The following is a 12,637-nucleotide window of genomic DNA, read 5'->3' as shown; positions in this document are numbered from 1 at the left end:
CATTGGGCCCATCTTGTCCATGCCAGCCCGAGGACACCCAGGTGCCCTTTCTAATCCCACCTTCCTGCATCCAGCACATAGCCCTGCAGCTTACAGCACTTTAGGTGCAGATCCAGGTACTTTTTAAAAACAGTTTAAAGTTTCTGCCTCTACCACCAACTTGGGCAGCGAATTCCAGACACCCACTACCCTCTGCGTAAAAAAGTTCTTCCTCATGTCCCCCCTACACCTCCTGCCAATTATCTTGAACCTATGTCCCCTGATTCTAGAATTCTCCACCAAGGGAAACAATTTTATTCCGTCCGCTCTATCTATTTCCCTTATAATTTTGTACACCTCAGTCAAGTCACCTCTCAGCCTTCTTTGTTCTAAGGAAAATAACCCCAACCTATCCAATCTCTCCTCGCAGCTACACTTTTCTAACACTGGCAACATTCTTGTAAACCTCCTCTGCACTCTCTCCAGAACTATTACATCCTTCCTGTAATGTGGTGACCAGAACTGCACACAATACTCCAGTTGTGGCCTCACAAGTGTTTTATACAATTCCAACATTATATCCTTACTTTTATATTCTATACCTCTGCCAGTGAAGGAGAGCATTCCATATGCCTTCTTTACAACCTTGTCTACTTGGACTGCTGCCTTCAGGGACCTGTGTACTTATACGCCAAGATCTCTCACTTCATCTACCCCTCTTAGTATATTCCCATTTATTGTGTAATCCCTGCAACTGTTTGACCTCCCTAAATGTATGACCTCACACTTCTCTACGTTAAAATCCATCTGCCACTTTACCACCCACTCCACCAACCCATCTATATTGTTTTGGAGATTATGGCTATCCTCTACACTATCCACTACTCGGCCAATCTTTGTGTCATCTGCAAATTTCCCAATCGTGCCCCCCATGTTCATGTCCAAATCGTTAATATATAACAAAAACACCAAGTGTCCCAACACCGAGCCCTGTGGAACACCACTCGAGACAACTTTCCATTCACAAGGGCATCCATCAACCATTACCCTTTGTTTCCTGTTACAAAGCCAACCTTTTATCCAGCTTGTCACATTACCCTGAGTCCCATGGACTTTTACTTTGCCATGTGGGACCTTGTCAAATGCCTTGCTAAAATCCATGTACACAACATGCACTGCACTACCTTCATCAAACCTTCTTGTCACTTCCTCAAAGAATTCAATCAAATTTGTGAGGCAAAACCTTCCTTTAACAAATCCATGCTGACCATCCCTGACTAGTCCATGCCTTTCCACATGACAGTTAATCCTATCTCTCAGGATTGATTCTACTAATTTGCTCACCATTGATGTAAGACTAACTGGCCTATAATTGTTTGGCATTTCCTTTGATCCCTTTTTAAACAATGGAACTACTTTTGCATTTCTCCAGTCCTCCGGTACCTCCCCTGTATCTAGTGAAGGTTGGAAAATCATCCTCAGAGCATCTGCTATCTCCTCCCTGGCTTCCTTCAGCAGCCTCGGAAACAATCCATCTGGCCCTGGTGACTTATCCACTTTCAAGTCGTTCAGCCCTTCAAGTACTTCCTTTCTCTTTATGACTATCCCATACTATATCTCGCAATGTTCCTTCTGGACTACTATATCAACATCCTCCCTTTCCTTTATAAACACAGAGACAAAATATTCTTTCAAAACCCTTCCCACAGCCTCTGCATCTACACACAAGTTTCCATCTTCATCTCTGATAGGTCCCACTTTTTCCTTAACTAACTTTTTAGCATTAATGTATTGGTAAAACATCTTTACTTGCTAATCTTTTTTCATGCCCTCTCTTTGATTTCCTTATTTCCTTTTTTACTTGGTCCCTGCACTTCCGATATTCGTTGAGGCTATCTGCAGTGCTTAGTTCTTTGTCCCTATCGTACGCTTTCTTTTTCTGTTTGATCTTCCCCTGTATTCCTCTAGACAACCAGGGAGGTCTAGATTTGGCAGTACCACTCTTATTTTTGTAGGGGACCTGTCTACTTTGTACAATTGGGATCTCGTTTTTTACTGCTTCCCATTGGTTTTCCACTGTTTTATCCTCCAGCAGTGCTGTCCAGTCCAACTCAGCCAAGTCCCTTCGCGTTTCTGCAAAATTTGCCTTCCCCCAGTTCAAAACTTTTACTCCGGCCTTATCTCCCTCCTTTTCCATGGTAATGCTAAATCTAACTGAATTGTGATCAGTGTCCCCGATATGGTCGCCAACTGTCACTTCACCCACTTGCCCTTCTTCGTTCCCCAAGACTAGGTCTAGAATTGCATCTCCTCTCGTTGGGTTTGTCACTAATTGGTTGAAAAAATTTCCCTGGACACACTGCATGAATTTTTCTCCCTCAGTGCCCCTTATATTGTTTGAATCCCAGTTGATATTAGGATAGTTGAAGTCTCCTACTATTATTGCCCTCTTGTTCTTACAAGCAGAAATTTGCCTACATAATTGTTCTTCTCTCTCCTTTTCACTGTTTGGGGGTCTGTAGTATACTCCCAGTAGTGTGACTGCCCCTTTTTTATTTCTAAGCTCAATCCATAAAACCTCATTTGTTGACCCATTTAGTATATCTTCCCTTCTCACAACTGGAATTGATTCTTTAACCATTAATGCTAGCCACACCACCCCCCCCCCCCCTTTTTATCTCCTTCTCTATCATGTCTGAAGACTATAACCAGGTCGCTGCCAGTTTTGTCCCTCCTTTATAAAAGTAAAAAACTGCAGATGCTGGAAATCTAAAACAAAAACAAAAACATCTGGAAAATCTCAGCAGGTCTGACAGCATCTGTAGAGAGGAACACAGTTAACGTTTCGAGTCCGCATGACTCTTCAACAGAACTAAGGAAAAATAAAAAACGGGTGAAATATAAGCTGGTTTAAGTGGGGGGGGGGGTGGGACAAGAAGCGCTGGATAGGGGGCCAATGATAGGTGGAGATAGCCAAAAGATGTCACAGACAAAAGGACAAAGAGATGTTGAAGGTGGTGATATTATCTAAAGGAATGTGCTAATTAAGGGTAGAAAGCAGGACGAGCAAGGCACAGATGGCCCTAGTGAGGGTGGGGTGGGGTGGGGTGAAGGAATCGAAAAAGGCTAAAAGGTAGAGATAAAACAACTGATGGAAATACATTTAAAAATAATGGAAATAGGTGGGAAGAGAAAAATCTATATAAATTATTGAAAAAAAATGGAGGGGGAAAATCAGAAAGGGGGTGGGAATGGAGGAGGGAGTTCATGATCTAAAAATGTTGAACTCAATATTCAGTCCGGAAGGCTGTAAAGTGCCTAGTCAGAAGATGAGATGCTGTTCTTTCAGTTTGCGTTGGGCTTCACTGGAACAATGCAGCAAGCCAAGGATGGACATGTGGGCATGATAGCAGGGTGGAGTGTTAAAATGGCAAACGACAGGGAGACAGGGTAATGCTTGCAGACAGACCGAAGGTGTTATGCAAAGCAGTCACCCAGTCTGCGTTTGGTCTTTCCAATGTAGAGGAAACCGCATTGGGAGCAACGAATGCAGTAGACTAAGTTGAGGGAAGTGCAAGTGAAATGCTGCTTCACTTGAAAGGAGTGTTTGGGCCCTTGGACGGTGAAGAGAGGGGAAGTAAAGGGGCAGGTGTTGCATCTTCTGCGGTTGCATGGGAAGGTGCCGTGGGACGGGGTTGAGGTATAGGGGGTGATGGAGGAGTGGACCAGCGTTTCCTGGAGGGAATGATCCCTACGGAATGCCGCCGGGGATGTGAAGGGAAGATGTGTTTTGTGGTGGTATCATGCGGAGGCTGATCCGTTGAATGCTGGGGCTGGTGGGATGTTAAGTGAGGACAAGGGGGACCCTATCATGTTTCTGGGAGGGAGAAGAAGGTGTGAGGGCGGATGCTCAGGAGATGGGCCGGACACGGTTGAGGGCCCTGTCAACCACCGTGGGTGGATAACATCGGTTAAGGAAGAAGGAGGACATGTCAGAGGAACTGTTTTTGAAAGTGGTATCATCAGAACAGATGCGACGGAGGCGAAGGAACTGAGAGAATGGGATGGAGTCCTTACAGGAAGCGGGGTGTGAGGAGCTGTAGTCGAGGTAGCTGTGGGAGTCTTTAGGCTTGTAATGGATATTGGTGGACAGTCTATCACCAGAAATTGAGACAAAGAGGTCAAGGAAGGGAAGGGAAGTGTCAGAGATGGACCATGTGAAAATGATGGAGGGGTGGAGATTAAAAGCAAAATTAATAAATTTTTCCAGGTCCCGACGAGAGCATGAAGCGGCACCGAAGTAATCATCAACAAGGATTGTTCCACATACACCATAAAGAGACAGGCATAGCTGGGGTCCATGCGGCTACCCATAGCCACACCTTTTATTTGGAGGAAGTGAGAGGAGTTGAAGGAGAAATTGTTCAGTGTGAGAACAAGTTCAGCCAGACGGAGGAGAGTAGTGGTGGATGGGGATTGTTCGGGCCTCTGTTCGAGGAAGAAGCTGAGAGCCCTCAGACCATCCTGGTGGGGGATGGAGGTGTAGAGGGATTGGACGTCCATGGTGAAGAGGAAGCGGTTGGGGCCAGGGAGCTGGAAATTGTTGATATGATGTAGGATGTCAGAGGAATCACGGATGTAGGTGGGAAGGGACTGGACAAGCGGAGAGAGAACGGAGTCAAGATAGCAAGAAATGAGTTCTGTGGGGCAGGAACAGACTGACACGATCGGTCTGCCAGTACAGTCCTTTTTGTGGATTTTGGGTAGGAGGTAGAAGTGGGCCGTCCGAGGTTGGGAGACTATAAGATTGGAAGCTGTGGGAGGAAGATCTCCAGAGGAGATGAGGTCAGTGACAGTCCTGGAAACAATGGCTTGATGTTCATTGGTGGTGTCATGGTCCAGGGAGAGGTAGGAGGATCTCCTCTGGAGATCTTCCTTTCACAGCTTCCAACCTCCTACCCAAAATCCACAAACAGGACAGTCCCGGCAGACCGATCGTGTCAGCCTGTTCCTGTCCCACTGAACTCATTTCTTGCTATCTTGACTCCATTCTCTCTCCACTTGTCAAGTCCCTTCCCACCTACATCCATGATTCCTCTGACACTGTACATCATATCAACAATTTCCAGTTCCCTGGCCCCAACCACCTCCTCTTCACCATGGATGTCCAATCCCTCTAGACCTCCATCCCCCACCAGGATGGTCTGAGGGCTCTCCGCTTCTTCCTCGAACAGAGGCCTGAACAATCCCCATCCACCACTACTCTCCTCCGTCTGGCTGAACGTGTTCTCACACTGAACAATTTCTCCTTAAACTCATCTCACTTCCTCCAAATAAAAGGTGTGGCTATGGGTACCCGCATGGGCCCCAGCTATGCCTGTCTCTTTATGGGGTATGTGGAACATTCCTTGTTCCAGTCCTACTCCGGCCCCCTCCCACAACATTTTTCTGTCACATCGATGATTACTTCGATGCTGCTTCATGCTCTCGTTTGGACCTGGAAAAATTTATTAATTTTGCTTCCAATTTCCACCCCTCCATCATTTTCACATGGTCCATCTCTGGCACTTCCCTTCTCTTCCCTTCCTTGACCTCTTTGTTTCAATTTCTGGTGATAGACTGTCCACCAATATCCATTGCAAGCCTACCGACTCCCACAGCTACCTTGACTACAGCTCCTCACACCCTGCTTCCTGTAAGGACTCCATCCCATTCTCCCAGTTCCTTCGCCTCCGTTACATCTGTTCTGATGATGCTACCTTCAAAAACAGTTCCTCTGACATGTCCTCCTTCTTCCTTAACCGAGGTTTTCCACTCACGGTGGTTGACAGGGCCCTCAACCGTGTCCGGCCCATCTCCTGCGCATCCGCCCTCACACCTTCTTCTCCCTCCCAGAAACATGATAGGGTCCCCCTTGTCCTCACTTATCACCCCACCAGCCTCCGCATTCAACGGATCAGCCTCCGCCAACTCCAACATGATGCCACCACCAAACACATCTTCCCTTCACACCCCCGGCGGCATTCCGTAGGGACCGTTCTCTCCGTGACACCCTGGTCCACTCCTCCATCACCCCCTACACCTCAACCCCGTCCCACGGCACCTTCCCGTGCAACCGCAGAAGATGCAACATCTGCCCCTTTACTTTCCCTCTCTTCACCGTCCAAGGGCCCACACACTCCTTTCAAGTGAAGCAGCATTTCACTTGCACTTCTCCCAACTTAGTCTACTGCATTCGTTGCTCCCAATGCGGTTTCCTCTACATTGGAGACCAAACGCAGACTGGGTGACCGCTTTGCAGAATACCTTCGGTCTGTCCTCATGCATTACCCAAACCTCCCTGTCGCTTGCCATTTCAATACTCCACCCTGCTCTCATACCCACATGTCTGTCCTTGGCTTGCTGCATTGTTCCAGTGAAGCTCAACGCAAACTGGAGGAGCAGCACCTCATCTTCCGACTAGGCACTTTACAGCCTTCTGAACTGAATACTGAGGTCAACAATTTTAGATCATGAACTCTCTCCTCCATCCCCACCCCTTTTCCCATTTCCCCCTCCTTTTTGTTTTTTCCAATAATTTATATAGATTTTTCTTTTCCCACCTATTTCCATTATTTTTAAATGTATTTCCATCCATTGTTTTATCTCTACCTTTTAGCCTTTTTTGACTCCTTCACCTCACCCCACCCCCACTAGGGCTATCTGTACCTTGCTCATCCTGCTTTCTACCCTTAATTAGCATATTCCTTTAGATAATATCACCATCTTCAACACCTCTTTGTCCTTTTGTCTGTGACATCTTTTGGTCATCTCCACCTATCACTGGCCCTCTATCCAGCTCTACCTGTCCCACCCCCTCTTAAACCAGCTTATATTTCACCTCTTTTCTATTTTTCCTTAGCTCTGTTGAAGAGTCATGCAGACTCGAAACGTTAACTGTGTTCCTCTCTGCAGATGCTGTCAGACCTGCTGAATTTTTCCAGGTATTTTTGATTTTGTTTTGTCCCTCCTTTAGCCGGGTCTTGTTATAGCAATGACATCCTGCTGCCATGTGTCTGCCTGTGCCCTTAACTCATCTACCTTGTTTGTAATATTCCTTTCATTGAAGTATAAACAGTTTAACCCCTTGCTGGACACTTTTTAAACCCTGCTTCTCCTGTAACTCCATGTCTATCACAACGTCACTAGCTAATGTTCCACCTTCATTTTTCTGATCTGAATCTGACCTATCTGATCCTACTCGTGGGATTCCATCCCCCTGCCACAATAGTTTAAATATTCCCCAACAGAACTAGGAAAAGCCCCCACAAGGACACTGGTCCCAGCTCTGCCTGGATGCGGCCCATCCAGTTTTTCAGGTCCCACCTTCCCCAGAACTGGTCCCAGTGCCTCATGAACCTGAATCCCTCCCAGCTATTTAAGACTGAGATAGATAGGTATTTAAGTCCGAGATAGATAGGTTTTTGATTGGTAAGGGGATCAAAGCTTACGGGGAGAAGGCGGAAGAATGGGGTTGAGAAACTTATCAGCCATGATTGAATGGCGGAGCAGACTCGAAGGGCTGATTGGTAAAATTTCTGCTCCTATGTCTTACAGTCTTATGGTCTTATAGCTACACCATCTCTCCAGCCACTTGTTCATTTTGTCTATCCTCTTATTCCTGCTCTCGCTAGCACGTGGAACTGGGAGTAATCCTGAGATTATTAAATTTGAGGTCCTGCATTTTAATTTATCTCCTAACTCCCTGTACTGAGCTTGCAGGTCCTCATCCCTTATTTTCCCTATGTCGTTGGTACCAATGTGTACCACGACCACTGGCTGCTCCTGATGGTCACCCATTCCCTTTCTGCCTGTGTAATCTTCACCTGCGGTGTGACCACCTCGCTAAATGTGCTATCCATGACTTGCTTAGCATCTCAGATGTTCCACAATGAGTCCACCTACAGCTCCAGCTCCAAAATCTGGTTAGCTGGAAGTGTCCCTCAATTCCCACATCCTGTAGAAGGAGCATATCACGGGTCTGAGTTCTCCTGCCATGACATCCCTCTCGATTAAGCTAGTTACTCCCTTAAAAAAAATGCTAGCTCGGGGCGTTATTTATGTTAGCTAGAAACCTTGTTCCTTGACTAATTATACTTGTACAGTACTACTCTATACTTTTTTTAGCTCCTACCTCAGTATTAAGCAATGAATAACTTTAACAGATTGAAAAAAAAACTCACCAGGATTTACTCACCAATCAGCTGCTTTTTTAAAAAATCCACTTCCAGAAGAGTGTCCCTTGCAGGTCTGGTGCATGCCTGAAGGTACTGCTTCTCTCTCTTTTTTGGTTTGAGGAGGAGGGAGGGATGGAAACACTGCAGCAATGTAATGTTTGGGGCTATTCCGTACTTTGACAGTGGGTCCTCCTAGATCCCCTTTTGAGTTGCGGTGTCTGCAATGACTTCTCCCAGAATGCTTCAGTCACTTCTCACTACCACCCTCTGTTGGATGCTCTTCCTCCTGTTGAGTACAACAGTCCTTCTCCTCGATCCCCTTCCCAGTTGTGGTGTCTCCCAGAATGCTTCAGTCACTTCTCACTACCACCCTCTGTTGGATGCTCTTCCTCCTGTTGAGTGCAACAGTCCTTCTCCTCAATCCCCATCCCAGTCGTGGTGTCTGCGGTGACTTCTCCCAGAATTTTTTTTTGAAAAATATACTTTATTCATAAAATACCTGGAAGAACATTACAAAACATTTCAAAATCCCCACCACAAAATGTACAGTCAGGTTCAACTTTTACACATGGATCACGAGGAGCATCAATACAATCAATGAATATTACAATCATTTCAATATGGTCATTACAGACATCAGACAATGGTATTGGAGTTATCAACATACATCATGTTGCACTCTGAGGTGCTTCAATACAATTATAATACAATTAGTATTCAATGCATACATTCATTGTGAGCTGGACAGTCCGAGGGGCTCTAAACAATTCCCAGCCCCTCAGTGCACTATTGCAGAAAGGTCTTAGACAGTGATCTTTCCCCATTGTGCCTTTGTGGCGGCTGCCCCAAGCTTTAGAGCATCCCTCAGCACATACTCCTGGACTTTGGAATGTGCCAGTCTGCAACACTCGGTCGGGGACAACTCTTTGCGTTGGATGACCAACAAGTTTCAGGCAGACCAAAGAGCGTCTTTCACTGAGTTGATGATCCTCCAGCTGCAGTTGATGTTTGTCTCCGTGTGTGTCCCTGGGAACAGCCCGTAGAGCACACAGTCCTGTGTCACAGAACTGCTCGGGATGAACCTCGACAGAAACCACTGCATCTCTCTCCAGACGTTCTTTGCAAAGGCACAATCCACAAGGAGGTGAACAACCGGCTCTTCCCCACCACAGCCACCTCGAGGGCAACGTGCGGAGGGGATGAGACTCCTGGCGTGTTGAAAGGGTCTGACGGGGAGGGCTTTTCTCACCACCAGCCAGGCTAGGTCTTGGTGCTTGTTGGAAAGTTCTGGCGATGAGGCATTCTGCCAAATGACTTTGTCAGTCTGCTCGGGGAACTATCCCACAGGATCCTCCCTCTCCTTTTCCTGCAGGGCCTCTAAGACGTTACGTGCCGACCACTGCCTGATGGACTTGTGGTCAAAGGTGTTTCTCTGCATAAATTTTTCCATGAGGGACAGGTGGTCCAACTACATGGAGCGTTCTGCGGCAGCGTGGCCAGACCCATCCTTCACAACACTGGGGACAGGTAGAACCTCAGCACATAGTGACACTTGGTGCTTGTGTACCGAGGGTCTACGCACAGCTTGATGCAGCCACACTCATCAGTATGAGGGCGATGTTGGGCACATTTTTTCCCCCTTTATCTAGAGGCTTGTACATCGCGTTCCTGTAGACACGATCCATTTTCGACCTCCAGATAAAGTGAAAGATGGCTCAGGTGATCGCCATCGCGCAGGAGCCTGGAATGGGCCAGACCTGCGCCACGTACAGCAACTGCGAGAGTGCCTCACACCTGATGACCAGGTTCTTACCCGCAATGGAGAGGGACCGTCACTCCCACATGCCCAGTTTTCTTTCCACCATAGACACTCGTTCCTTCCAGTTTCTAACGCATGCCCCAGTCCCTCCAAACCATATCCCCAGCACCTTCAGGCCGTCAGCCCTGACAGTGAAGGGGACAAATGATCGGTCAACCCAGTTCCCAAAGAACATTTCCTCACTCTTCCCATGATTTACCTTGGCTCCTGAGGCCATTTCAAACTGGTCACAGATGTGGATCAGTCTGCGCACCAACAGCAGATCCGAGCAGAAGATGGCAACATCGTCCATGTACAGCGGAGGCTTTGACCTGAGTGCCTCCACTGCCTGGGATCGTCACTCCTCTTATGCCCGGATCCTTCCTGATGGACTCAGCAAAAGGTTCTATGCAACACACAAACAGGACAGGGGAGAGAGGGCAACCCTGTCTGACTCCAGATTTAATGGGAAAGCTATCTGATTCCCACCCATTGCTTGAGACTGCGCTACTGATGTTAGTGTACAGCAGTTGGATCCAATTGCGAATTCCATCCCCAAATCCCATTTTGGAGAGCACATCCACCATGTAGGTGTACGATATTCTGTCAAAGGCCTTCTCCTGATCCAGGCTGATGAGGCAGGTGTCCACACCCCTGTCCTGCACATAGGCAATTATATCCCTGAGCAGCACGAGGCTGTCAGAGATCTTCCTGCCCGGCACAGTGCAGGTCTGGTCAGGGTGGATCACCAGTTCCAGGGCGGACTTGACCCGATTGGCGATGACCTTGGACAGAATCTTATAGACCACATTCAACAGTGAAATGGGTCACCAATTTCTAATTTCCTCCCTTTCCCCCTTGTGCTTGTAGATGAGGGTGATGATGCCTTTCCTTCTTGATGATGCTTTTCCATCTGACATGCTGCCGGTCAGAAGCATACTCTCGTACACTTCTAGCAGGTCTGGGCCAATCCAGTCCCACAGAGCTGAGCAGAACTCCACCGGCAAGCCATCGCTTCCAGGAATTTTACACTTCTCGAAGGATTCAAGGGCCTTAGTCAGGTCGTCAGGAGTTAGCGGTTTGTCCAGGCTCTTCCATGTACTGTCGTCGAAGACCTCCGTGATAGAGGACAGGAAGGACTGGGAGGCCGTGCTGTCTGTGGTCTTCACGTCATACAATCCAGCGTAAAAGGATTTGCTGATCCTCAAGATGTTGGACTGCGATGACTTTACTGAGCCGTCTTCTTCCTTCAGGCTGCTGATCACAGAGCTCTCTCTCTGTACCTTTTGGAAGAAGAAATGTGAGCACGTCTTATCCTGCTCCACGGAGTGGACTCTGGAACGGAAGATGATCTTGGAGGCCTCCGAGGCAAAGAGCAAGGCTTGCTGGTTCTTCACCTTTTGGCGTTCCTCCTTGACATCAACCCCCATCGACTGCAGCTGGAGCAGGTTCTGCATGCTTTCTGGAGTCAGGACATTTCCCTCTGTTCCTTTCTAGCTTTCTGGGTGCCTTTGAGGATGAAAAGCCTCTTGATGTTTCCCTTGATCGCTTCCCACCAGTGTGTCAAGGGCTCAAAGATGGGTTTCACAGTTCTCCAACCTTTGTAATCCCTCTTGAGCTCCTCAATGTTCTTTGGGGTCAGCAGTTGCATGTTTAGCTTCCATGCCTCCCTGTCAACCCTCTGGTCTTCCTCTAAGTGGCAGTCAGCCAGTAGGAGGCAGTGGTCAGAGAAGAACACCAGCTTGACATTGGTGGATCTGACTGCAAACGCACGGGACACAAACAGGAAGACTATCCTGGAATGGATGGACCCATCTGGTCGCGACCAGGTGTATCTATGCTGCGCTCCGTCTGCAGGGTTGCTGAAGACATCATACAGCTTGGCATCCTTTACTGTTTCCATCAGGGATCTGGACGTAGCGTCCAATCTGCTGTCGGTCCTGCCAGATCATCCAGCCGCATCGATGATGCAGTTGAAGTCACCGCCCAGAATGACCGGCCTGGAGGTCGCCAGCAGCAGTGGGAGCTGCTGAAAAACCGCCAGCCACTTAGCCTTTTGTGCCGGGGTGAACACGTTAATTACCTGGAGTGGAGCATTCTTGTACATTACGTCTGCTACGAGGAGGCGCCCGCCCACCACCTCCTTAACCTGGGAGACGGTGAAGTTGCCTCCCCGCAGCAGAATCTCCAGGCCGGAGGAACGAGAGTCGTTTCCTCCCAACCAGATCGATGGCCCATGGGGCCAGCATCGTGACCATTGCCTGTAGGAGCTGAGGTGCGGTATCGCACACTCCTGCAGAAACAACAGGTCAGCTTTGACCTTGGCAAGGTAGTCCAAGGTCGCAACACATCGCGTAGTAGATTTAATGCTACACACATTTATGGATACAATCTTTACACCCGTTTTAAAGCATTTAGTCTCTTACCAAACCTGTTGTCTTTGAGAGTTCCAGACCTTTGGTCTGCTCCTGCATACCCATAGTGTGGACAAATTGCTTCACTTTGGATGGGCTGAGGAAACTGTCCTGAACCACCACATGGGAGATGTTTTGCTCAGGTGGCATCTGGGGGTTTGTGCAAGGAACGAGATTTGAATTGTTCTTTGTTGGAGAAGTCTCTCTGACCCTCTCCCCCTCTGGGGCAT

The sequence above is a fragment of the Carcharodon carcharias genome, chromosome 3, assembly GCF_017639515.1.
Source record: "Carcharodon carcharias isolate sCarCar2 chromosome 3, sCarCar2.pri, whole genome shotgun sequence".
Lineage (NCBI taxonomy): Eukaryota > Metazoa > Chordata > Chondrichthyes > Lamniformes > Lamnidae > Carcharodon > Carcharodon carcharias.
The sequence above is the reverse complement of the archived record's forward strand: the minus strand, read 5'-3'. Positions refer to the sequence as shown.